The following is a 27059-nucleotide window of genomic DNA, read 5'->3' as shown; positions in this document are numbered from 1 at the left end:
TTTCCGGCTTGAATCCTGATGTACGCAGCCATGCATGTCTCCGTATTGTCACTGCTGTATTTACAGTCCTAGCAGCTGTGTCTGCTGCATCCATTGCTGACCGTATCTGATTGTTCGAGATATTCTGTCCTTCCTCCACCACTTGTTGTGCTCTCTTTTGGAACTCCTTGGACAAATGTTCTATAAAATGTTGCATTTCGTCCCAATGAGCCCTATCATATCTCGCCAACAAGGACTGTGAGTTGGCAATGCGCCATTGGTTGGCTGCTTGTGCCGCCACTCTTTTCCCCGCCGCGTCGAACTTACGACTCTCTTTGTCTGGAGGTGGTGCATCTCCTGAGGTGAGTTCGCCCTCTTGCGAGCTGCCCCTACTACCACTGAGTCTGGTGTTAACTGCTGTGTGATGTACACAGGGTCTGTTGGTGGCGGTTTATATTTTGTCTCCACCCTTGGAGTAATGGCCCTGCCTTTCACAGGCTCCTCAAACACTTGTTTGGAGTGTTTTAGCATTCCAGGTAGCATGGGGAGGCTCTGGTACTGGCATGTGTGGACGACAGTGTGTTAAATAGAAAGTCGTCTTCAATTGGCTCTGCATGCAGGGTGACATTATGAAACGCAGCTGCTCTTGACACCACCTGTGTGTAGGCGGTACTGTCCTCAGGAGGTGACGGTCTAGCTGGATAACAGTCAGGACTGTTATCTGACACTGGCGCATCATAAAGATCCCACGCGTCGGGATCATCCTGACTCATCCCTGTATGAGTTGGGGACTGCATCATTGGTGGAGTGGCTACCGGTGATGGTTGTGGAGAGCATTGTGGAGATGGTGGCGGGGTTACTTGTCTTGCCACCTTTGCCTGTGGCTGCTTGTCTTTCTCTTGGAAGGCAAGTTTCTGTTTCATTCGTATCGGAGGGAGAGTACTGATCTTCCCTGTCTCCTTTTGAATGTGGAGCCTTCTTTGAGTGTAATCTGGCTCCATTGTCTCTAGCTCCTGTCCAAATCTATGTGTTTGCATTTGTGAGGACAGGCCTTATTCCTCTGTGTAGGAACTTGTTTTCGGTTCCGAGGCCGGATGTTTCGGTACTGAAACCTTTTCGGCTACTTTTTTCGGTTCCGACAACACTTTTTTGCTCTTCGGCGTACTGATCTCTCGGTGCCAACTTGTTTCGGTGCCGCGATTGCTCTGTCCCGGTGTCTCGGGGTCGAGTCTGCTCTGTGCCGGTATCACGACCGGAGTCGGATGACTTCGACACATGCATGCCCTTTTTCGGTGCCGATGCTCGGTCACCTATTTTTCGGGTTAAGCCATGGCCTGCCGGCGGTGGCGTCCCCTGGGCTTTAGTGGTCTTTGCGTGAGTTTTGTGTATCGACGTCTTACTCACGGTTTTCGGCGTCTGTTCAGGATCGACCTCTTCCGAGTCTGAATCCTCGATGGAGAAGGTTTCTTCTTCTTCCTCCACGTGTTTTTGTCCTGTCGGCACCGACGCCATTTGTAATCTTCTTGCTCTTCGGTCCCTTAAGGTCTTCCTGGACCGAAATGCTCGACAGGCCTCACAGGTATCCTCCTTGTGTTCTGGAGACAAACACAAATTACAGACCAGATGCCGATCTGTATAAGGATACTTGTTGTGACATTCGGGGCAGAAGCGGAATGGGGTCCGTTCCATTAGCCTTGTAGACGCACGTGGTCGTGCCGACCAGGCCCCGCCGGGGAATCGAAAACCCCGAAGGGCCACCGGAGCTCTTCAAAATTCGGTGTCGATCTGTTGTAACTAACCCGATACCGAACGCAAACAATACCGTCGAATTTTCCGAGATTTTCATTAACTTTCGAAACCGAAACGCGGAGCGAAGAGGAACACGTCCGAACCCGATGGCGGAAAGAAAACAATCTAGGATGGAGTCGACGCCCATGTGCAATGGAGCCGAAAGGGGAGGGAGTCCCTCGATCTCGTGACTCAAAAAGACTTCTTCGAAGAAAAACAACTTGTAACACTCCGAGCCCAACACTAGATGGCGGGATGTGCAAAGCATGTGTATCTGCAGCTACACATGCCATCGAACATATATATATATATATATATATATTTGCCACCAGTTGTCTTGCAGTTGCAGCTTGCGTCTTCAAAGCAGTGCCCATACTTCAACTGACGCATTTCAACTGTAGCTTTTAGGCAGCAATGAAAAAGTCAAGTAAGTCTTGTGATTATGTTTCTGCTACAAAAGGATCAGACTTTTGTCTAGTGGCAGTTTTAGTGCCATAAAGAAGCGCAGAAGGTTTATATGACTACTGCTAAGAGCAAATCTGTATTTTATGTAAATAGCGGAGTACATTAGTAAAGTCAGCCACTACCTGCGCTATAATACAAATGAAATGTATTTGCGGGGTGGGGGGTGGCTATGGAGAGATGAAGAGCACGTTTGCTGGGTGGTAATGAGGGAATCTGAGGAGGAGGACATGGGAGTGGGAGCACCAATAAGGATTGTTGGACTGGGCGCAGGAGGTGCTAAAGACTGACGAATGGTATGTGACAAGGTGTTTGAGTGTCTTGAAAGAACGTGCTGATGGAGGGAAGAAACGCAGGTAAGGTGGCCTCTACTGTTGCACGTATCGCATACACACATCAGCAATTTTGTGACTGTCTTTAGAGCAACAGTTTAGCCAATAGCAGAGATGGCATCTTGATGGATGACTGCTGCTGACGTCACTCGGGTTATAGAGGACAGCTCTGACATTGGATCAGAGACTGAGACAGCTGATACTGAGACAGCATCTGAGGGACAGGACAATGGTACAGACTCTGGGAGTGATTTTTCAGTTGGAGGAGTCCCATTGGATAACTCCTTCCAGTAAATTGTGAGGGAGGTGATGAGGGCAGTCCTGTTGTCCCTTCGCAAGCACAGTCTGTGCAACAGGGCAATAGTGGGTTAGCCCAACCCAGAGAGCAGGTGAATGCGGGGGCAAGCACAGAGAGGGTGCTCTCTTGGGAGCTCCCCAATTTAGTTCAGCCCCAAATTCCACTGCCCAAATTGTATTGTGGAGACATCAAAATTATCTATCACAAAACAAACTGGTTTTGTAAGGCAGGCACCTGTGTTTTTGGTCCTGGGTTCGGCGGCTATATAGGGAAACATACTAAACCCAAAACATTTTTGGAAACTAGACATCTGGGCGATTCCACAGAGGTGTGACTTGTGTGGATTCCCCAAAGTTTTCTTCCCCAGAATACCCTGCAAAGCTGAAATGTTGAATAAAAACTCAATTTTTCTTGCATTTCTGTCACACAAACTACAGGAATATGCTGCGATCCACAAAATTCCTACCACCCAGTGATTCCTCACCTGTCCTGATAAAAACACTACCCCACTTGAGTGCCTATACCTAGTGCCTGCGTAAGGAATGAATCACCCCAGGGTCAACAGTTGCCTCATGTAAGTACCAACATTGACTGTTGTGTGATCTATTCCTGTCGCGGGCACTAGGCCTACCCCCACAAGTGAGGTATCATTTTTATCGGGAGACTTGGGGGAACGCTGGGTGGAAGGAAATTTGTGGCTCCTCTCAGATTCCAGAACTTTCTGTCACCGAAATCTGAGGAAAAAGTGTTTTTTTGGCCACATTTTGAGGTTTGCAAAGGATTCTGGGTAACAAAACCTGATCAGAGCCCCACAAGTCACCCCATCTTCGATTCCCCTAGGTGTCTAGTTTTCAAAACTGTGCAGGTTTGCTAGGTTTCCCTAGGTGCCAGCTGAGGTAGAGGCCAAAATCCACAGCTAGTTACTTCGCAAAAAACAGCTCTGTTTTCTTTGTGAAAATGTGATGTGTCCACGTTGTGTTTTGGGACATTTCCTGTCGCGGGCACTAGGCCTACCCACACAAGTGAGGTATCATTTTTATCAGGAGGCTTGGGGGACACTGGGTGGAAAGAAATGTTTGACTCCTCTCAGATTCCAAAACTTTCTGTCACCGAAATGTGAGGAAAAAGTGTTTTTTTGGCCACATTTTGAGGTTTGCAAAGGATTCTGGGTAATAGAACCTGATCAGAGCCCCACAAGTCATCCCAACCTGGATTCCCCTAGGTGTCTAGTTTTAAAAAATGTGCAGGTTTGGTAGGTTTCCCTAGGTGCCGGCTGAGCTAGAGGCCAAAATCCACAGCTAGGCACTTTGCAAAAAAACATCAGATTGCAATGTAAAAATGTGATGTGTCCATGTTGCCTTTCCTGTCGCGAGCATTAGGCCTACCCACGCAAGTGAGGTACCATTTTTATCGGGAGACTTGGGGGAACACAGAATAGCAAAACAAGTGTTATTGCCCCTTGTCTTTCTCTACATTTTTTCCTTCCAAATGTAAGACAGTGTGTAAAAAAGACTTCTATTTGAGAAATGGCCTGTAATTCACATGGTAGTATGGGCACCCCGGATTTCAGAGATGGGCAAATAATCACTGCTGCTCAATACCTTATCTTATGCCCATTTTGGAAATACAAAGGTTTTCTTGATACCTATTTTTCACTCTTTATATTTCAGCAAATGAATTGCTGTATACCCGGTATAGAATGAAAACCCATTGCAAGGTGCAGCTCATTTATTGGCTCTGGGTACCTAGGGATCTTGATGAACCTACAAGCCCTATATATCCTTGCAACCAGAAGAGTCCAGCACACGTAACAGTATATTGCTTAAAAAAATCTGACATTGCAGGAAAAAGTTACAGTGTAAAACGCTGAGAAAAATTGCTGTTTTTTTTCAGCTCAATTTCAATATTTTGTTTTTCAGCTGTTATTTTCTGTAGGAAAACCTTGTAGTATCTGAATGACCCCTTGCAGAATTCAGAATTCTGTCTACTTTTCAGAAATACTTAGCTTTCCCGGAACCAGTGTTGGTTTCACACCCATTCCTGTCACTAACTGGAAGGAGGATGAAAGCACCAACAATAGTAAAAATGGGGTATGTCCCAGTAAAATGCCAAAATTGTGTTGAAAAGTGTGGTTTTCTGATTCAAGTCTGCCTGTTCCTGAAAGGTGGGAAGATGGTGATTTTAGCACCAGAAACCCTTTGTTGATGCCATTTTCAGGGAAAAAACCACAAGCCTTCGGCAGCCCTTTTTCCCATTTTTTTTAAAAAAACGAAATTTTCACTGTATTTTGGCTAATTTCTTGGTCTCCTCCAGGGGAAACCACAAACTCTGGGTACCATTAGAATCCCACAATGTTGGAAAAAAAGGACGCAAATTTGTCGTGGATAGCTTATGTGGACAAAAAGTTATGAAGGCCTAAGCGCGAACTACCCCAAATAGCCAAAAAAGGGCTCAGCACTGGGGGGGGGGAAAGGCCCAGCAGCTAAGAGGTTAACAAGTAACCAACTGCCTTTCCACCTGCTCCAACTGTAACTACCAAAACATGTGCTCTTCACAATGTGATCTGTATTGAGCAAGTGCCACAATCAGGAGGATAATTGCTCATTTCCTTAACAAGCGATCAACTCCCAAAAGGCACACGCACATTTGATTATTTAAGGATGCTTGTGAGTCTGAGGCCTTGCTTGGCCTCGCACCTATTGCTCTGCTCACCTTTTTCCAGTCAAGTCAAGTTCCTTGTCCTTCAGCCTGCCACCAGTCAAGTTCCAGTGCAAGTCAAGTTCCTTGTTCTCCAGCCTACCTCCAGACAAATTACAGTGTTCCTCGTGTTCCTCGTTCTCCGACCAGCTTCCGGTCGAATTCCAGCACTTCTCATCCTCCGGACAGTTTCCAGTCCAGTTTGGTAACCCTCGCCCTCTGGTCAGCTTCCTGCAGAGTCCTGCTTCTCCTCTTTTGTCTTCTGCTGATGATCCCGTATTTCCTATAACAGCGAGAAAATAAGAAAGGTGAAAAAACCCAGTTTGGGTTCTTCTGAAGTTTTCAAGCAAATAACTTCATTTCAAGGTAAAGAAAGATTAACCGCTTAAATGAAACAAAACAGAGCTCTGTCTTTTAAATAATTTATGACAATAAGAACTAGCCTGATTTATCGTTTGGGTGGAAATCCCAGATACTGCTAAACAGACATAAGGGAAAGAGATATTTCTTGTAACAGGCGCTCCCCTGAGAATTAGGAGATTGGAAATACAGCAAGTTTATCAAAACTATTATTGGCAGGAGATTTCACCAGAAAACAAAAAGCCCTTTTTTCAAGTTGATTGTTTTTGAGTTTAGACATTACTTCAGAGAGTCTGAAAGTATTTTAAAAGAGGAAGAGACTTGTTCAGTCTTATAGAAACATATGCATAATGTGTCAACAACAACTGACATTATGCAATATATAATTTTGCAATTGTTTATGCAAGTTGAATGTATTATTGAAGTAATTATTTTACAGCCCAGAATCCTAAAGAACTCAGTAGTCTGAGAAATCAGAAGTCCTGACGCCCAACATGACACGCAGTCCTGGGTCCAGCAGTCCACGAAGAAGAAGCTGGTATTTTCTCCTTTTCTCTTCCCCAAACCCCTTTCCCCTTGAGGACTTGCGAGAGGGCAATTTACTCTTCATCGTGTCATGTTAGTCCTCACCGAGATTGGGGAATTGTCATCGCCCCATTGGAACACCTGGAATTCAGGTGAGTAGCTGGCACAGAATACACGCAGGGACTTCCAATATGGAACCCACAGGCCTTCCATCACTGTGCTTCTCCTATACATACAAATCATAAACCACACTGGCCACATATACTGACATGCACAACATACACTTGGGATGTCAGCTGTAAGTACCTCCCATATCACATCTGACACTTGTGCATTTGCACCGCATGTTTGCCAAATTCTTCCCCAACTGCCTATGCTGCCCCTGTCCTGTCATAGCTCAATTTTGGGCAACAGCGCTATCACTGCTGGCCGTGTACGTGCAAAAACTCCTAATATGCACTATAAGGGAGCAGGGGAGTAAAGCCCGTCCTATGATCTGGGCTAATAGTGATAGCACCAGTGTTCAAAATCGCACTATGACAGGGCAGATTCACATCACGTGGTAAAGGTCTGCCGTAGGGCATGGGAAGAGGGCAGTTGGGGGTAATTCCAGGGAACATGCAGTGTAAACACACAGGAGTGAGATCCGATAATTACTTACAGCTAACATCCCAAGTGTATATGAGTATAGGTGATCAGTGTATGTTGTGCATGTGAGTATATTGGTCAGTATCATATGTCCGTTATACCTATAAGGGAAGCACAGTGATGGAAGGCCTGTGGGTTCCATTTTGGAAGTCCCTGGCCTGTTCCTGTGCACACGATGGCGGTCATTTTGTTTTCCTAGAGAGAAGTGTATAACTAAAATTTATCGACCAAGTTTTTATTCTTGCTAAAAGACGCACAGCGATGGCCTGAAAGTCAGCGGAGGCCCTCAACATACTGTTGTGGTTGAGGGACTTACTGAAATTGGCAACTGCAGAGGTCACGGCCTGGAGCTTGCTACCTAATCACACAGGGGAAACACTGCGCAGTGATGCCTGAGATGCATACCCGGAAAAGCTGGTGGCGAAAACACATGAGAAGCCACAGTGAACGCCCACCGCATACTCACCATGGTCACTGCAACATGAAATAACAGGTTCAACACATGAACCTATACCACCTCCATCCCCTGCACCACCCTGATCCCCAAAATTACAGTACTGATATTGACCATATTATTCTGCCCTGTGTAATGCTGGTAGACACCAAACCATGATGTATCTCATATGTGATACCAGAGGGTGGGATATCACTGCTCAAAGGGATATTACAGTGACTTCACAAACATTTTGGTCAGTTTATAACATTACTATTACCAAACTCCTTATGCTCGGTATATACAGACTCCTGTTCATGTACAGGGACTAATGCATCTCCTTTACTTGCATCCCAGAACACATGAGCTCCTGGATTACCATATGCTGCACTATGCATTTTAAAGTACTCATGGGATGACTTGAATGATGCACTGAGATTTATTTGTGTTACAATGTTGTTGTACCATGAGTGTTCTATACTCTAATAAAGAACTGCTTGTAAAAAAAAAAAAGTTCCTGGTGTGCCCCAGAAACAACCCAGAATGGGAGTAAGTAACAAAACTGTCATTCCACTATGACCTTCTGCTCGGCAAACTCATCTCGGCTTTCCCTGGGCCTCTCGGAGGCGCTGCACTGGTCATATTGGGCACGCAGTCTGTTGGTGGCATGCCTGTTTTCTCAAGGCCTTACACAATCTCTGTTTTCAACTAGAAAGCCAGCTCTACAAGTGTTGCTGCAGCTGAGTCTTGTGTTGTGCATGTAAAAAAACTCCCAGTCTCAGATGAACTAAACTTGAGGTATTTGGAATGCAAGCACAGAGGCACAATGGCTAGAATTACTTAGTGCTCTTCAACCGCACTGCTTCCGCACTGTTTGAAACAGTGCTTTATTTGAGACGGTGATTGCAGGTGGGTCCACTGATAATCATCTGTGGGGACCAGCACTTGTTTTTCCTCATCAGACTTTGACCCAGAGCAAAACACAGAAAAAAAAACAGGGAGAAAGAGGAAGCGAAAGATGGGAAAAATGTATAAAAGGGAGAAAGCAGAGATGAATAGGTACCTGCAAGAGTGTGATAAAGGGGCGGGGAGTTTCTGGTGGTAGATGAAAGTGGAATCAAGACTACGTAGCTTTGGTATTTGTCATTCCTGACATTCGATAGCAGCTGCCATGAGCTTCTGAGCAAAACTTTGGGCCCTAGCAACTATTTTATTGCAGATTAAGCATTGTTTTAAAACAACTATTACGTTGCAGTGTGCAGGGACCATTGGGTCATTAAAATTTTAGAAGGGCACAAGTCGAGGGTAGACACTGGTACAGGGGGTCTACCCCCTTTTTAGGTCGAGCTTTCAAGACCTGTTGTATATAGAATATACTGTAGTATATACTTCTTTGTGGCTCATTGACTTTTTATTTGTACTTTCGATTGTCCTTCAAAAATACTTTGTTGCTAGTGGTCAATCCTTCCACTTTGTCCCACTTTTAAGGGTCGAGCCTGCAAGTGCATGCGCTAGAGCATGCGTCTCGCTTGCAAGAGACTGCTGTGTTCAGTACAGGGCTTGGAGCCCGTCTGTCGCTCACCATTTGTTGGTTTTCCTGGCACTCTTCTTTACAGCCTCGTAATTCGTCAAGGCACGCCACGCATCACTTCCGTTTCTCTGTGTGGCGCACTGATTAATGGAACTTAATTAGTGCCTCTCCTCTGCTCCCAAATTGATTGAGGTACTATTTGCTGTTTTTAACTTCAAGGGCCCTGCAACAGAAGGCTTGTTGCTGGCAAAAACTTGCCCAGCTGGCACAAAATTGCAAAGTTTCATTTTTTTAAAGCTAACTTTATTTTATGTTGCCAAGTCGTCTTCTCTCAGTTTTTTTCTCATGTTTTCTTTTTGTTTTTGCTCGTGGGCGCTTTTGTCAAAAGATGACAATTAACATGTTCCAAATATGCAAGACCTGTTGCATTGCAAATGCTTGTTTGTCTTTGTTATCTCCCACAGGCACAGGGACCAAGTACTGTATCCTTACGTTTTGATTGTTTATCTGTACATTTGGGGACTATTTTTTTTTCTTTCCTGCTCCTGTTACATTGTGGATGTGTGTTCAGCTTCAGCGCCTGTATATTATTGTATCTCCCCTCCCACCTTTCCTTCCTCTGTTGCTGCTGTCATCCTTCCTGCACTTCCCACTCCATGCTAGTTTTTAGCGGTTTTGGAGGCTACCACACTGTGAGGCTGAAAGTGCCTCACCACAGTTCACCATGTAGTGAGGGACTGAGAGTTTATCACAGACACTCCACCAGTCCTTGCGCTGTCAGCCTTACTGTCACTGCTTTGGAGGAGCAGGGCTCTTGATGATGACAACGGGCCACCATGCTGGGCATTCGTCTTGGTGTGGGTCAAAACGCGAAGGCTGTTGGTGAGCACTTACAACCTCTTGGGCAGCCAAACTGCACTGGCATGCATGGCGGATGAGTCATGAGCAGGAGCCAACTTAGGGGCAGATTGCTGTGCCTGCGGTCTTAAACACTGCAAACTATTCTCTCAGCCTGAACCGTGCATGGCCACTATTTACAACCAACAAGCAGAGTTCTGCTTGACCTAAACATGAACACCATAGTCAGCAAATGACATAACTATTCTCTCGACCTTAGGTCCCATCTGCATACATGGCAGTACACTCAATTCTCTCTTAAATATAATCATTTACTTTTGTCATTAGAGATAGTATATGTTTCATTAAATTAAAAAGAAAAACGAAATCTTAAAGCTTGAGGGATGGTTGCTCTGTTTCAACGTGGCAGTCATGTCTGCACTGGCTTAGGGTACACACTTCCTTTACCGACGCCAACTTGATTTCATCAACATGGAAAAAGGACCGTTGTAAAACGTGACGGTGGACAAGGTACGTTAAAAGTTAACCTACCACAGCCGCACACAATTTGTTTCTTTCTCAGAAAGTAACTTTTTTGTTGTGATTTTCAATATTTTTGAGGTCATTTGAATATTTACAAAGGCTTGAATAATGATGTCAGCTACTTAATAGATGGCAAATAGATTCAAAACGTTTTCTGTATTTTACTTTTTATTTTCAAATTGATAAAGACACACAACCACCTTGTATATTTTGCATGGCTTACATGTCTACGAATATGAAAAGCCAATGTTCAAAGATGGCACCTGCGTTTACACACGCAAACCTCGTGGTTGAGCAGCCACACATGGGCTACTGAGCATTTGCTGTCATTTGCTGACATTCCAGTGCTGGCTTCCCTACTTGTGGAGTTGGGGAGAGCCCCCGATAGAGTTGGTGTTGAGTTGGGAAGTCTGCAAGATGGTATGAGAAGGAAGTCTGCAAGATGGTATGAGAAGGAGGTTGTAAAATAGCACGAGAAGGTAGTATACAGTTTAATATTTAGAATATCACACAAATTGAAAGCTACCGGATAATGAGTCAATACCACTTGAATTTAATGAGCGGGTTTTAAAGCTTACCCTTACCTAAGAAGGGCAGACCATATTGGAGACCTGAAGCTAGAAGCGAAATATTTTAAGCGCCCGGTTGCATGCATTTACTTCACCCGCATTCTGGTTACTAGTGGGGGGGGGCTCTAGATTCGCAGGTAGGAGTTACTACCAATAACATAGTTGCCATGTCTTCTAAATTAACACGTTACATGTTTCTATGTTTGAAGGGTGGTTGAATATGGCAGGAGGAAATGATGATGTAGGTAGTATACATAGAAATGTAAATGGAATATTCTAAGTGGTTTCACTTATGGGAAATCGCATGGACCCTGTAGTTTGTCAGTTCCCACCCCTACATCGCTTTGTACTATTATTTACGCCCCAGTAGCCATTCTGATGCCTGAGTTTGTAAGGACTTTTTGGAATTTGAGGAATTAACTTGTATCCTTTGTCATTTGAGGGCTAACTCTGCTGTCAGAGGCCCAAATTTGTAAAGTAAATTGGAAATAGCAACAGTAATAGCTCTTCGGTTTATTATTAAAACCATTACGTTCTGTTTCACTTGATGACCCGAGCAATCAAAGTTTATGAAATCTGAGAGATCGCTCTGCGGTCTAAAAGCTGATGTCCACAGGTTCTGAATAATCTAACAGAAAGCCCTACTGTGTAAAACTGGTGTCTGCAGAATATGTGATGCTGATGTTAGCTCTGCTGTACAATTATTTGAGTCAGTGGACTCTGTGCCACCTGAAGAATAGCTATACCCTGTGATGCTAAGCCCTGCAAAGTTAACACCTGACACACCTGTTGCCTAAAACTTTTGCCAGCTGATGTGTGGCAGTAAAAGCATTACTCTCTGATGTTTGAGAACTTTCAAATGGTCTGATCTCTCTAGACTATGTTAAAACTCACCCATCTAAAGTTTATACTTGTGAGATAGCTTTTCTAGAGAAAATAAGTGTTGTTAATTGAATAGTGCTATTCTTTGTCTGAGTTGCTCTCCCACAACTTCCGTTCCATGTGCACGTCCATGCTATAGCATCCGATGTCACACCCTCACAAACCATGCAGATTGCTGTTAACCTTCTCTCTTCCCTGCACAAATTGGCCCATTATGCCCCCACCTCTCTAAAACACCACCCCGCCATGTGCACTGCTTCCCATAGTTCACTCAATACACTGCACCCCTTTTCACTCCCTGCGCAGCACAACCCTCACTCAGTCACATCTGCACGAGTGGAACCTTCCTTGGCACCCCCACCCTGCCCAAGCATCTTTTTTTCATATACACTTCAGCACCCTTCCGCTGCACACTGTACCCTCCTTTTATACTGCTCCACCTCAATCTCCATACACCGCACACCCTACTTGCCTTTTAAAATGTTGCCAGTACGTTTCTCCCCAACAATTCCTCGATACTTCACTGCACACCGTAACCTACCCTTCTCCCTGCATAATCAATGCACATTTACTCATGATCCACTACACCCCACTGTTTCCTGCCCCGGTATACTGATTCCAACTTTGTCCCTGTCCCCGCCTCTCCAATCTCTCTACACCTAGCTATGCAGTGCTTTCGCCTTGCCTTGTAACTTTGCCACTGCCTGCCTCTTCCTGAGCCCATCATTTCCTTCACAATGTCTGTTCTCATGACCCTTACTCTACCTTTCTTTGCACACTGTTCCCATTCCTTCCCTAGAAACTGCCCCATTGGTTTTGTTTTTTTGAGCATGTGTTGCACACACAGCCGTATTTAGTCACTTCTAGGTGCCAATTTGGCCTAGTTGTATGTGATGTGTGATCTGACTGGTTATTTTTGATTGCCAGATGAGAGTCGGGTATGACAAAGTTACAGCAGTCAGGACCTTGTCTTTCTGGTGTCGTGGCTGGGCACTTGTTACCTTCACAGTATCCCGTAGGGGTTTATGGAGCATATCATGCAACAATAAGGTGAGGCATATTAATACCTGTGTATTATGTGAAAAAATACAGACCGGAGAGATTGCATTCATGGTGGAAGGATAGAGAAAGAGAAAAGTGAAACTTGATTCATGGACTAGGTGCGTCATTGGTCTCAAACTGAAATGCGTTGGTGATTGCTGGTGGGAATTTAGTTGGACAAGTCGTTCCACAGGTTTGGGCCAGCACTAACAATCTCTGGTCACCCCCCTTGTTTTTGGGTGTTCAGGCAACGCTCTTTTGCTGAGCCTTAGTTGCATGCTCTGATGTATTGTACCGGCTAGTAAAAGCTGGCACGGAATGTATAAACTTCCTAGTGGGGCAAACTGATCCATCTTTCTCCAATCACTGGGGAGGGGAGTACCCTGTCTCTCAGTGGCTGTCTGGTCCATGCTAGTATCGCTTGAACAGAGTAACATGATTAATAACCCTCCGTCAACTCACATCACCCTCTGACTTCTACCTCCTCCTTATAGCTGCTCTTCATACCCCACATTGCCTCTCCACCTCTCTCACTGCTAACCAGACACCTCAGACTCTCTACCCACAATGCACCATTTCTGTGCCCAGGGAGATTTTAGCGTTTTGGGGAAGGTTGCTCAATCCACAGACCTACCTTGTCCCCTCCATTCTGTCCCTTCTTTTAGTTTCCAGGGGTCCTTCTCTCCCACATCTCCAGGCACCTCTCCCATCACTTTGAGGTTACACTAGGCGAGTCTAGAGTGCCATTCAAACAAGGAAAGCAACATGGCATCTTCTCAAATGCATGGTTACCAAGAACTTTTTGAAGCACACAGCTGCTCAGACAGCCTGCAGCTTGTCTGCTTTGGTACAAGCAGCAACTTTCATGTGGGGAGGAGGTTTGTCAGTTTCCAGCTGGCCCCATAACAATATCAGAAGTTAAGGGGCCATCAGACCTCCTCTTTTGGATTATCTTGGTTGGAAACTATCTGGAGCCTCACACTTAAATGCAATGGAGGGGAAACAAAGGCATACAGTTTATCACGTCCCAGGCAGTTAGGAGAGGCATCCTTTTGACTTTGTTTAGTCCCTGTACATAACAGATATGCATGCACTGTGAGGATGCCAGATGTGTTGGTCTGTCCCAGTATTTACACAAATAATTTACATATCACTATTTTGTTTTATTTCCTTTATGGTGCAATAGCGCTACTGTTAGAAATGAGGCATGAGCAGTCAGGCTTATCCCACAGGCAATGTGTAAAGCGTTTGCACAACACACACAACACGTGACACAATAAACACCCCACAAAGGATACACAAGTTATATTTAAAAAAACTGTATTGCATAAAACATCATTAGACCAAACACAACATGTATCAGTAATACCCTGCTACACAAGCAGATGTCAGAACATCACACAGGTTACTAGTACTCTGCGACAATAAGCAGAAGTCAGGTAAACATACTACTGGTATTCTGCAATACTAACAGTAATCAGGTTGTCATTATCACCAAAAATGCACACTGGAGGATAACCATACTATCACAAATGCCCAGACATCATCACGAACACACACAAAATGAAACATTCCCATCTAGCATGTCAGGCACCAAAAAATGCACAGGTCTGCATGACCATATTATTAGAAACGCAAAGACATCATCATTAATGAAATAAAACCTTTCCATAAGGCTCACATCATGCTAAACCGTCATAGAAGAGACATTATTTTGCATATCATAGTGTCCCCTAAAACAGCGTTCTGGGCTACTGTCTGCAGAAAGCAAGATCTACATCAGCCTGGGAACATCAGTATATAACCTGTTGTAGAGAAAAGCACGAGTGCTCATGGCCCACCACTCCTGGTTCCCTATTATAGGGTATACATGGACCACACTCACCCCAGAAGCTCGGGTGCTCCTAATATAGCAATTGTAGGAAAGGGGCACCTTCGCCAGGAACGGTCCCTCCAATGGGGATTCTCTTCCTGTCCTGCCGGGCCTACTGTGCGGGCCCCCAAAGAATTGCCGCCAGACAATACGGGGAGGAATGCACACCACCAGAATCTGCGGGGAGCGTTCATTGGGTCCCCCACACCTAATACAGTAAGGGCAGCAGCCCGCTATCGCGCAAGCAGCTGCCTGGCAAGACAGACTGCCATCAAGACTCCCGGTAACGTTGTAGCGTGTCCGGGGCCCTCCCGGACTGCTGAGTACAAAGACCGGATCTCCCATGGGGCAGCTGCTTCCTGCTGCTCAGCTTCCCTTCGCTGGGCCGCCCATGCCGGCAGCGCGGTCCGGGGCAGGGAAGTATCTGCGATTGCCCAGAAGGGCCGTCTCCCACAGGGAGACCCTGCTCATCTTCCCCGCAATCGATGATGCCCTAAGGAAGCCTCGGGCCATCCTCGCCTCCTGGGTCGGCGGGGCAGCTGCCCCACTTCTCTCCATGCTGGGCTGCCTACGTAGGCAGCGCGGTCCCGGTTCCCCTCCTGGCACAAGGTCCTGCACTGTCCACCTGAGGGCACAGCAGGGATAGGCCCAAAAGGTGGTGTCTGACTGTGCCCTCGGGGCACGGCACGGAGTGCGCACGTCTGTGCTAGGCTAGCGGACTCCTCTCGGCCTCTCCACGTGGGGAAGGGGGGTGGGGGGGGACACCCAAAAGGACGTTTTTTCTGCACCCAGCGCAGACGCACCCCCAAACATGAAATAAAGCGCTCTTCACATGCTTCCAGAATAGCAAAAAGCACCCGGAAGAACAGATCCGCACTGATGTCTCTGAGGCGTTTTCCACTCGCCCAGCAGAGGACAACCACACAGAAGCAACACAAGTACAGGGCTTACAATGGTCACACTACCCAGCCCCTGGAAACAGCAATGGGGGCAAAGGGTTGCAGAGCCCAAGCAACAAGGCCAGCACAAGGGTTCCAAGGCAGTTGCTGCCCCTCTCAGTGACCTTGCAGGTCACAGGTCAGCACAACAGCAGAACAGTCCCAATGCGGTTCCTGGCGAGTCCTTCCAGCAGCATTCAGTATCCAGTTCATTAGTCCATTATTGTCTGAATTTGCAGGGGACAGCCCCTAAACTGATAATCATTTTGAACAGCCTCCACAAAAGGAGGAGAAGGGGTTTCAACCAGCACTAACCGGTTCCAGGAATGTCCCCATTCTACTCTAACACTGGCTCCGACATCAGCAGAGGGTAAGTGAGCCCTTTATGGGAGGTCCAAGACACAGCATTTACAGGTGTGCCCCACCTCTACCTCTCCATTCAATATGCAGATGCACTCTTGTGACACCTCCATCCTCTCTGTGTACAGGCTGTCTGAAAAGTATGCATAAAGCCCAGCTGTCACTCTGCCCCAGACGTAGATTGGAGTCAAGCTGCAAAACACCAGAGTCATAAGCACAGAGAAATACCCACTTTCTAAAAGTGGCATTTCTATAATGGTAATAAAAAAATCCACCTACACCAGTAAGCATCGTTTTTCACTACCATTCAAGCCATACCAAACATGCCTATGCCAGCCCTCACAGATTAGATAATACCACTTAGACATATGTTAGGGCATTTTCCAATGTAATCAAAGAGAGGGGCAGTGCTTGGAGTAGTGAGAAACTGCATGGGCTGTTTGTCATTACTAGGACATGTAGCATATAAAGACATATGTTCTATCTTTTACATACACAGCACCCTGCCCATAGGGCTCACTAGGGCCTACCTTAGGGGTGACTTATCTGTAGTAAAAGGGGAGTTTGAAGCCTGGCAAGTAAATTTCGATGCCATGTCCCTGTTACAGTAAACTGTGCACGCAGGCTCTGCTGTAGCAGACCTGAGACAGGATTGAAAGGCTACTTCTGTGGGTGGCGCAAGCTGCGCTGCAGGCCCACTAATAGCATTTAATATACAGGCCCTGAATATAGGGATACCACTGTACAAGCGACTTACAGGTAAATTAAATGTGCCAATTAGGTGTAAGCCAATCATACCAAGTTTAGAAGGGAAAGCACATGCACTTTAGCACTGATCAGCAATGGTAAAGTGCTCAGAGTCCGAATGTCAACAAAAAGAGGTAAGAAAAAACAGGAGGAGGAAGGCAAAAAGTTTGGGGATAACCCTGTGAAAACGGCCCAGGTCCAACAGCTAATCATCCAAATGCAGGGTGCTGGAGCACTTCACATCACACATACACATTATACATTGACAATAAATAATATGTGTGTAAATCAATGTACAGGGTGTCTTACATAAGACAGTGAGGATTACAAGATGTAGGAATCACATCTTTCATAGCTCATAGTGCTATATTAGAAGGATTACAATTTATGAACTGCAAGTAACAAAAGGATCTGTGTGTTAAAAGAAGTAATCCACTTATCCATTTACATAAAATAAAAATCGGTCATCTGCGTGTTACAAAATGTGCTTTGCAGTAGACATATAAACCCTCTATGCTAGTCTGATTGAAAACTGGGACTAGACAAAACACAGATCTCTCCAGCAAACATGGTAACCTCCATAGTTACCATACCATTATTATTATTATTATTATTATTATTATTATTATTATTATTATTCCCTGAGATTTACCGGGCACACAAAGATCTCTGCAGCAGGTGTCTTGACTCCATAAGATATTTAAACACAGATGTTGCAATTAATAAAGCAAAACGGACTTAATTGTAATTGTATTTATATAGCGCCTACTACCCTGACGAGGCGTTGAAGTGCTTTTCGGTGAGTAGCATGCTACTCCGGAACTTAAAAGGATTAGTGGTGGATTAGCATAGGAAAAGACGAGTACAGTATTGGTATAAGAAGGTATGATTTAATTTGAGCAGAGGACATGTAAGTCTGTTAGTTGATTTGAATAGAATATTGGCGGGATAGAGGAGGGAAGAATCCTGAAGTGTTAATTGGGAGATCATAGTAGTAAGATGAGGTTTGGGATGAGTAAAGGAGAGGTGGAGGATGTAGAAAGGAATTAGGGGGATCATAGTAGTTTAATGGGGCTTGGGATGAGTCAAAGGAGAGATAAATGAGGGAGAATGTAGTAGGGTTGTTTGGGAGATCATGGTCATAAACTGAGGTTTGGGGTGAGCCAGGAGGTGAAGAGGAGGAAAGAGGCTGGGAAGGGTTATTTTGGAGATCATAGTAGTAAAATGGGTTTGGGATGAGTCAAAGAGTGGAGATAAAGGATAGATTGAAAGAGGTATGGGTGATGGTCAGAAAGGGTAAAGCTTTAGAGAGAGTAATTGTTTGTAATCTTGTACAGCAGGATTAGAGTAGTAAATATATAGATACATTATTACATAATCAAGGGTATAAATGTGTAAGGAATATAATATATTGAGATTTAAAGTTGTATCGTAGAAACACAGGCTTTCAAGAGTTACAGTATTTGAAGTGAATTTATTTGTGCATGTTTATAACAGTATTTTATCTTTCCTCAATATTTCAATAGTGAAATGCTTGTAGATAAATAGTTAAGATAATATAAACTTATTGTGATAAATAAAATAAAAACAGACTCATAAGCATCTAATCAAGCAACGTATATAGAAACTATGCAATAACCTATGAACATGTCAAGTGTAGAATATACACACATATATACATACATAGAAACATATACATAATGTATACACACATAAATACACATACACATAACAAATATATACATGTATACATTTAACTAAAGTAAAATATACATTTGTTAAACAGGCTTAAAGAGTATATATTTTGAGATAAAATAGTCATTATATGTATTTGCACAAAGAAATACGCATATCTAGATACATACACATAATCAAATTCTAACAGGTTTAAGTATACGGGGATTTGCAGTCCATTGCTGTCTGAGTATGGTGGTTATGTAGGAAAGAACCAACTCTTGAGCAGTCTTCTGAAGATAAAATAGTTATCCCTGGATCTCATATTTGGGGGTAATGAATTCCATAGTTTATCCGCTTGAACAGAGAAAGATGTACCACCTATTGTCTTTTCCTGGTAAGGTCGTGTTTTGAGGCAGAGTGCCAATCTTGAGCAGAGGTTTCTTGTTGAGGGTATTTGGTGATTTTATTCCTGATGAAAAGCGGCCCTGTTCCATGTATTGCTGTGTGGGTAATACAAAGCAGCCTGAAGGCGGATCTTAAGGCAATTGGTAGTAGCCAATGTAGGGCCCTAAAGGCAGGGAAGATGTGGGCTAGTGGCTTTACACGTAGGAGTAGTCTGGTAGCCGAATTCTGAATGCATTGTAGTTTTTTCATAGTAGATAGAGATGATCCACGGTAGAGGGCATTGGCATAATCCAGTTTAGATAGTATAAGAGAGATAGTAGCCTGCACCTTGTATGGAAATCCGTGGATGGGAAACGATGCATTGCAGAGTTTTCAAGGTGTTGAAGATTGTTCTTCCCAATTTGTCCACTTGAGCATTAATTTTTAACTTGGAGTGCATGGTAATTACAAGATTTCTTACTTCTTTTTATAGTTCAGGGGGTGGCCTCAGATCATCAGGTCAGGAGCAGAGTGCGTCATAATTGTTCCAATTGCCACATGTGAGTATTTCTGTTTTGGAAGCATTCAGTTTGAGATGACTCCATTTCATCCACTGATCAACGGCTCTGAGGCAACCGAAGATTTGTGAGTATGCGATGCCGTTGGGGAATTCCAGTTTAAGGAGTATTTGTGTGTCATCTGCATAGTTGTAGCATGTGAGTAGAAATTCATTGATCATTGTTGGTAATGGCATCATGTAGATGTTGAAAACCATAGGTGAGATGATTGAGCCTTCAGTGACCCCGGCTTTTGTGAAGTAGGATTTCGAAAAGAAAGGGGGAGTATGGATGACATTAGCTCTGTTTTGAAGGCAGGATGTGATCCAGTCAAGAGCAGTCCTCTCTATGTCAGCTTTGCAGAGTCTTTGTATTAGAGTGTCTTGGTCAACTGTGTGAAAGGCAGCTGAGACACCTAGGAGAAGCAGTGCAGAAAACCATTGCAGTCTACTGTGTTTTTAAGGTCATGCCAGATGGAGATGAGGACAGATTCAGTGCCTCTTCCTGAGCAGAATCCAGTTTGGTAGTCTGAAAGTATAGAGTTATCTTCAATTAATTGTGACATCTGGGTGAAAGCTGCTCTTTCTATAAGTTTGCCCAGGAAAGGACAATTTGTAAACGGTCTGTAGTTGTTGGGGTCCTGCGGGTCCAAGTTTGTTTTCTTTAATAACGGGCATATGTATGCCTTTTTAAGATCTTCAGGAAGGATTCCGAAAGTTAAAGAATTATTGATGATTCTTTTTACTAGTGTGGCAGCAGAGGTAGATAAAAGAATATTCCTGAAGATGTGTGGTGGCCAAGGATCAGAAGGGCAGCCAGAAGGCCTGCTAGCTTTGACAAGAACTATACATTCACTTTGTGATATTTGTTTGAAGGAGTGCTGAGGCTGGGTTGGCTTACTCTTGGAGGTGATTTTTTTAGAAAAGGGTTGGTGCTGGTGGTTTTCCTTTGTTTTAAATAGGAGTCCAACATGCCTGTCTTGGTTGTATAATGATTTGCCAGTTTTTCTGCGAAATCTTGAGTAATGGGATGAGTTCCTTCCATGTAATTTGTCGAGAATTTTGTAAAATTCTTTATTTGCAGATATAACATTTTGAATTCTGTCTGAGTAGTACCTTTTTTTAGCTTTTCTGATTGTTGATTTGTATACTCTGTTATGTTTTTGTAGCTGAAGTTTGTCTTGAAAATGGTTTGATTTGAGCCAGGTTTGCTGCAGCCTCATTTATTGTTTTAGCTTTTTTAGTTCTGTATTTCTCAAAGGTGCTTGTTTTCTTTTGTCCTATTTAGTCTTTCTTAGTGGTATTAAGATACCGAAAGCTTCCTGAAGCCACTTGTAAAGTTTTTTAAGGGAATTTATTGTTTATAGATCTGTGTTGGCTGTTAGTTGTGCTTCTAAGTGTTAAAAAATTAGTTTGTCTCATGGTCGATAGGTAGATGTATGTATGATGGTATTGGGTGTGTTGGTGTGTGGTGTTTTAAGTTGGAAAGTTACCAAATGGTGGTCTGACCATGTGACTGGTGTGATGCTTTGAACAGTAACTTGTCACAGGTTTGCAAAAATGACATCTAGGATGTGTCCAGCGATGTGTGTGGGATTGTGTACAATCTGATATAGGTTCAATGTGACTAGACCAGTGATGATAGCTTTTGGATGGGGCATATTGGGTTTGTCAATCCAAATGTTTAGGTTCCCAAGAATGCATAGGATGGAGCATGGTGATAGAAGGTGTGAAACTGTGTATAGAAATGTGTCTGGAATGTAGAATTGCTAGGTGGTGGTCTATAAAGGAAGAGGAAATTACAGGAGGAAGTTGGTGTAGGGTTGCATTTGGTGAGGAGGGCCTCAAAACCTCGTATGGAGACGTTGTCTGTTTTGCTGAGATTTATTGCTTGTTTCAGTATAACAGGTAGTCCACCTCCTTTTTTGCCTATTCAGTTTTGTGTGACTGTTTGATGGCCTGGAGGAACGGTTTCATGCAACATTGGGACATGTCATCTTCCAACCATGATTAAGTTATGAAGAGTAAGTCAGGTTGTGTGTCAGTGAGTAGGCCGTAGATGTGGTACTTGTTTTTAGAGAGTGATCGAACATTTAATATAAGGAGGTTTAGAGATTGTGTTTAGGTGGTGGTGTGATTTTGTTTTGTAGAGGAAGTATCAGTAAATTTTGAACTTTAGCAAGTGTGTCCATAGTGTTGATATTAACCTATGAGGATCCCAATAGTGTTGTTTTTCTACATTGTGTTCCTCGTCCAGCGGGCTTAGGATGCATTTTGTTGGGTCTGCGTTTGTTGGTGGTGGAGATGGTGGTTGTGAGCGAGATGAGTTGTGTTGTTTTTGTAGAGTATCCTTGTTTTGTAATAGACATGGGGATGCGAAATTGTGAAGACTAGCATGTTATATATTTTGTTTGTTTAGGATGGAAGGAGTATGGGTTTGGGATGGTGGTGGGGCACGTGGGTCATATTGTAAGGCTCTAAATTGTGCAATGGATGAGAGGCGGGTGAAGATCCCACTAAGGCATGATGAAGGGAGCGGGAGGAAATAAGTGGGTGAGCCCTTTTAAGAACCTACTCACAAGAGGAGATTTAAAGAGTGAGGGCTGATCAGGAAGCCTAAGAAATGTGGAAATGGCAGACAAATACCCTTTAAGGGTGCCCAATGCAGAGCCCTGCTGGGCTAAAGAAAGAATGAACAGAAGAACCTCTGAAAGAGGGGCAGAAAGGGGGTCAACAGATGTGTTGGTACACCATACCGCAGATTTATTCCAACGACAGGCGTATACAGTTTTAGTCGATTGACGCCTGGCTGCCAAGATAACATTGCAGACATCGGGTGAAAGGGCAAATGCCATCAACTGTTGCTGCTCAATCTCCACGCATGAAGGCAGAGGTTGGACAGGTTCAGGTGGAGGACCGTCCCCTGCTGCTGCGACAGAAGATCCGCCCGAAGAGGCAGTCTGAGTGCAGGATCGATGGACATGCTCAATAGCTCTGGATACCACACTCTTCGAGCCCAGTCCGGAGCCACCAAGACAACTTGGGCCCGGTTGTACTTGATTTTCTTGAGAACTCTGGGCAGAAGAGGGATAGACGGGAAGGCGTAAAGAAGGCCAGAGTTCCACTCGAGACGAAAAGCGTCTCCGAGCGAGTGCCGCATTGGAAACTCCAACGCGCAAAATAGCTGACATTGCGTGTTCTCTGCGGAGGTGAACAGATCTAACCAAGGCTCTTCCCACTTGAGAAAGAGACTTTGAACCACGTCCGGATGGAGATGCCATTTGTGATCGACAGTGTGTTGGCGGCTGAGTTCGTCTGTTCTGGCGTTGAGAGAGCCCGCCAGATGTTGAACCATCAGGGTAATGCCCTGATGTTCCAGCCATGTCCAGAGGCGTAGTGCCTCCTGACAAAGGGTCTAGGACCCTACCCTGCCTTGTTTGTTGGAGTACCACATGGCGGTAGTGTTGTCCGCACCACTTTCCCTTTGAGAGAGGGAAGGAATGCTTTCAACGCAAGCCTGATCGCCCGGGGCTCCAGCATATTAATGTGGAGTCCCGACTCCGCCAGAGACCAGAGGCCTCTGATTTCCGCCTCTCCCATGTGGCCGTCCCATCCCAGAAGTGACGCATCTGTCACTATAGAGAGATCTGGGTGAGGAAGGGAGAGGGATCTGCCGTTGACCCAATCGGGTTTCGAAAGCCACCAGTGCCGGTCTTTCCCAGTCCCCTTTGAGATCTGGACCATGTCGTAGAGATTTCCCTGATGCTGCGCCCACTGGAACTTCAAGTCCCAACGCAGAGCCCGCATATGCCACCTGGCATGTGTTACTAGCAGGAGGCAGGAGGCAGGAGGCCATGAGGCACAGCAGCCTCAGAGTCAGTCTCACCGAAACCCAAGACCAAGGCTGAAAGATCGGAATCATAGCCTGAATGTCTTGGACTCGCTTCACGGGAGGATAAGCCCGAAACAGCACCGTGTCCAGAACAGCCCCGATGAAAGGGAGCGTCTGAGAGGGAGTCAGGTGTGACTTTGGCACGTTTATAGTGAACCCGAGCTGGTGCAGGAGGTTCGCCGTAGTCTGAAGGTGGGAGACAACTGTCAGGGGCGAAGGCGCCTTCAACAGCCAGTCGTCTAGGTAGGGGAAGACAGAGACCCCTAACCTGCGCAGATGAGCTGCAACCACCGCCATCACCTTCGTGAACACCCGAGGGGCGCTGGTAAGGCCGAAAGGCAGCACAGTAACCTGAAAGTGCTTGTGACCTACCATGAATCGTAGGTAACGTCTGTGGGCAGGCAGGATGGGGATGTAGAAATAAGCGATCCTGCAAGTCCAACGCTACCATCCAGTATCCTGGGTCCGAGGCAGACAGAACCTGAGCCAGGGTGAGCATTTTGAACTTATCCTTCTTGAGGAAGTAGTTCAGGTCCCTAAGATCTAGGATAGGACGCAAGCCTTTGTCCTTCTTTGGTATCAGAAAGTAGCGGAATAACAACCACGACCTACTTCTGGCACAGGGACCCTTTCTATAGCTCCCTTGGCCAAGAGAGCTGCGACTTCCTGGGGGAGGAGCACCAAATGATCCTCAGGAAGATGATGGAAGGATGGTGGCATGTGTGGTGGTGCAGATTCGAATTATGTGCAAAAACCACCCGTCCGTGGTGATATGTTCCCAGTGGGGCAGGTGATGGCGGATCCTGCCACCAACTGGGAGGGAGTGAGGGGACGACTAGGAAGGTTTGGAGGCTGCAGCGGGGCTAGAGGCGGACTGGACAGACCTCTGGTTCCCTGTCCCACGGCCACGTGGGATTCCGTGTCCACGGCCACCCATAGGCTGTCCAGCGTGCATGGCACGGTGGCTGGGTTGAGGACGCGACAAGGCGCCCTTTCTGTGGCCACAAAAGGGACGAAAAGCGGACTGTGGTGGGCGTGTGACGGAGGAAAGTCCAAGGGACCGAGCCGTAGCCCGGGAATCCTTGAATCTCTCCAAGGCCGAGTCCGCTTTGTCTCCGAAGAGACGGGTGCCATCAAAGGGCATGTCCATGAGTGACTGTTGGACATCACACAAGAAGCCAGAAATATGTAACCAGGCATGGTGCCGTAAGGCCACTGTTGTTGCAACCGATCTGCCCAGAGAGTCGGTCGTATCCAGCCCACAACGGATAGTGAACTTTGCTGTGTCTCTCCCATCTTTCACTGCATGGGAGACAATAGCACGGGCCTCCTCCGGTATCTGCGGCAGGACTTGCGCAACCGTATCCCACAGTGAGTGGGAATAACGGCCCAAAAGACATACAGTGTTCACAGACCGCAGTGCTAGGCTGGAGGAAGAAAACAACTTCTTACCAAATTGTTCCAGCCTTTTGGATTCCCTATCCGGGGGTGCGGAAGGGAACGCGCCAGAAGAAGATGAATCCTGGATTACCAGGCTCTCAGGCATAGGATGTTGGGACAGGAACTTTGGGTCGTTCGGTGCGGGCCGATGGCGGCGAGCAATAGTCCTGTTCACAGAAGCCCCTGTGTTGGGTTTGGACCATGTACCCAAAAGGACATCAGTGAGGGCCTCATTAAATGGGAGAAGGGGTTCCGACGTAGAAGCCCCAGGCTGAAGCACCTCCGTCAGGAGATTAGACCTGACTTCAACAGTAGGTAGCTCAAGGCCAAGGACCTCAGCCGCCCTACTAACCACCAAACTATAGGTAGCTCCCTCTGCCGTAACCACAGTAGGAGGAGACAGCATGCCAGCGTCAGGAGAAGTATCCAGACAACTGGCTTCGCCCAAGTCCTGTGCCCAGTCCATAGTAAGGTCATCCTGGTATTCATAAGGGTCCAGGGACCCCTCCAGTTCCTCCCCGTATTCGTACCCATAGGAAAATGGGTCTGAATCTGACGTCGGGCGAATAGGGCCCACCGAAGCCGATGGCGAAGTCAGCTGACGCCGCTCCAACTCCGAGTGTCGGGTATGAGAAATGGGTCGACGTCGATAGTGGGCACTACCGACGTCGGGAGCGTCGATAATCGATCCAGTGCCGGGGAAGGTCTCAATGGTGCGACCGGCGTCGGTGCGGATCCGCGCACGGATCCGGAGGTGACCTCGGTGGCCGGGGCCGAAGCCGTCGGCGCGGAACCCGAACGCCCCTCAGCCAAATCCCTTGGGCCCAAAGGCACCGTATCGGGGCGGCACGCTCAAAGATGAGGCGCATGGCCTCGTAAAACTCTAAGTTGGGCGGGGGTTGCTCCGGGAAACTCGGGGAAGCGTGGAGTCGACCCAGACATAGGCTCCGAGGACGGAGGCCTAGTGCGTGGACGCTCGTCCCGCGTCGCGTCAGCCGAGCGACGGGGTGAAGTCAGAGAGCAATGGGACTTCTTCGACTTCTTCTTACCTTGACCGAAGGACTTCGAAGAAGACCAGTGGTGATGACTCCGCGACCGATCTCGAGACGTTCCTCTCGAGCGAGACCGGGACCTACGCGGAGTCGAGTGCCGGGCCGCCATTAGCTTTAGGGACCGCTCCCTCAAAGCCTTCGGGTGCATGGCCCTTCATTCAGAGCACGACTTCGGGTCGTGGTCGCGCTTGAGGCACCACAGGCAAACGCAATGAGGATCCATCACCGACATCATCCAATGGCAGTCCTCACAAGGCTTGAACCCGATCTTTGGGGACATCCTCGACGCACAAAGGTCGCACCAAAAAAGCTCGACAAACGGTCGAATTTGCCCAAAAAATAGCCTACGGTAGCTCTCTCCGGATCAGCGCGTGGCACGGAAAGAAAAGAACTGACGTCACTGCGCGAGGGCGGCGTCTATGTACTACTCCCGACATCACCACAGCGATCACGACGACTGCGGAGTCAACCGACGCCACCATACCAACGCGCAAGGGTATTGCTCGAAGAAAAATCTCCAGATCCAGTCTGACGCCTGGGGTAAAATTCTACGGTAAGGAATCTGCAACTAGAAGTCTCTATCAGATATCTGATTGTGTTAGATTTGATTGCTGGAAGAGGTAATAGGTGTGGTGGATTAGAGTGTAAGGAATCTATAGTTGTATGTAATTGGTAAAAAGAGGAGGAGGGTGTTTGTAAATGGTGTGATGGAAGACTGAGTATAGGTTTTGTCATCATAAAGAGGGGTCTGTTATGAGTAAGTAGAGGAAAGAGCTGGTGTTTTGTATGAACATGCGGTGTATGTCTTGACTTGATGCATTACAGTTTTATACAATGTGGCTTTGTACTGTGTTTGTAATGTGGGGATGTGTTAGTGGTATGGGACAGAGTTGTATTTTGTGGAGTATAGGTGTGGTTTTATAGAGGTTGTTGAGACTTGAGATCTGTATGAGGTTTGTTTGTGGTGTATGTTTAGAATGCATTGCTGATATTGTGTTTGGATGTTGGTGGATGTGGAAGGATTAAGGTCCTTTTTAAAAAATGGAAAATTGGGCAGCATCTCTGGCCCTAGACTGACCTGGTCCGAACAGGCTGCTGCCCTTATTCTCTCTGCCCTTGGCCTCAGTGCCGCCGGACTGAGACGCCCTGAGCCCTAGGCTTAAATAGCCCTATGAACCAATCACAACCCTAGCCCTAACAGCCAATCAGACCAGT

The 27059-nt window shown here is 46.0% G+C and overlaps 1 protein-coding gene across 3 annotated transcripts in view; it reads right to left on the bottom strand.

The window, feature by feature from the left end:
• LOC138284513 (zinc finger and BTB domain-containing protein 8A-like) overlaps positions 1 to 27059 on the bottom strand; it is an 85043-nt gene that overhangs the window by 36265 nt on the left and 21719 nt on the right. The window contains exon 3 of one of the 3 annotated variants that reach the window (XM_069223380.1): positions 5572 to 5839. The exons of 1 other annotated variant lie outside the window; for it this stretch is intronic. The gene's annotated coding sequence lies outside the window, so the exon portion shown is untranslated. The remainder of the gene's footprint in view (positions 1 to 5571; positions 5840 to 27059) is intronic. One more of the 3 variants, XM_069223381.1, reaches the window with a different exon arrangement.

The sequence above is a fragment of the Pleurodeles waltl genome, chromosome 3_1, assembly GCF_031143425.1.
Source record: "Pleurodeles waltl isolate 20211129_DDA chromosome 3_1, aPleWal1.hap1.20221129, whole genome shotgun sequence".
NCBI classification, from domain to species: Eukaryota; Metazoa; Chordata; class Amphibia; order Caudata; family Salamandridae; genus Pleurodeles; species Pleurodeles waltl.
The sequence above is the reverse complement of the archived record's forward strand: the minus strand, read 5'-3'. Positions and strand labels throughout refer to the sequence as shown.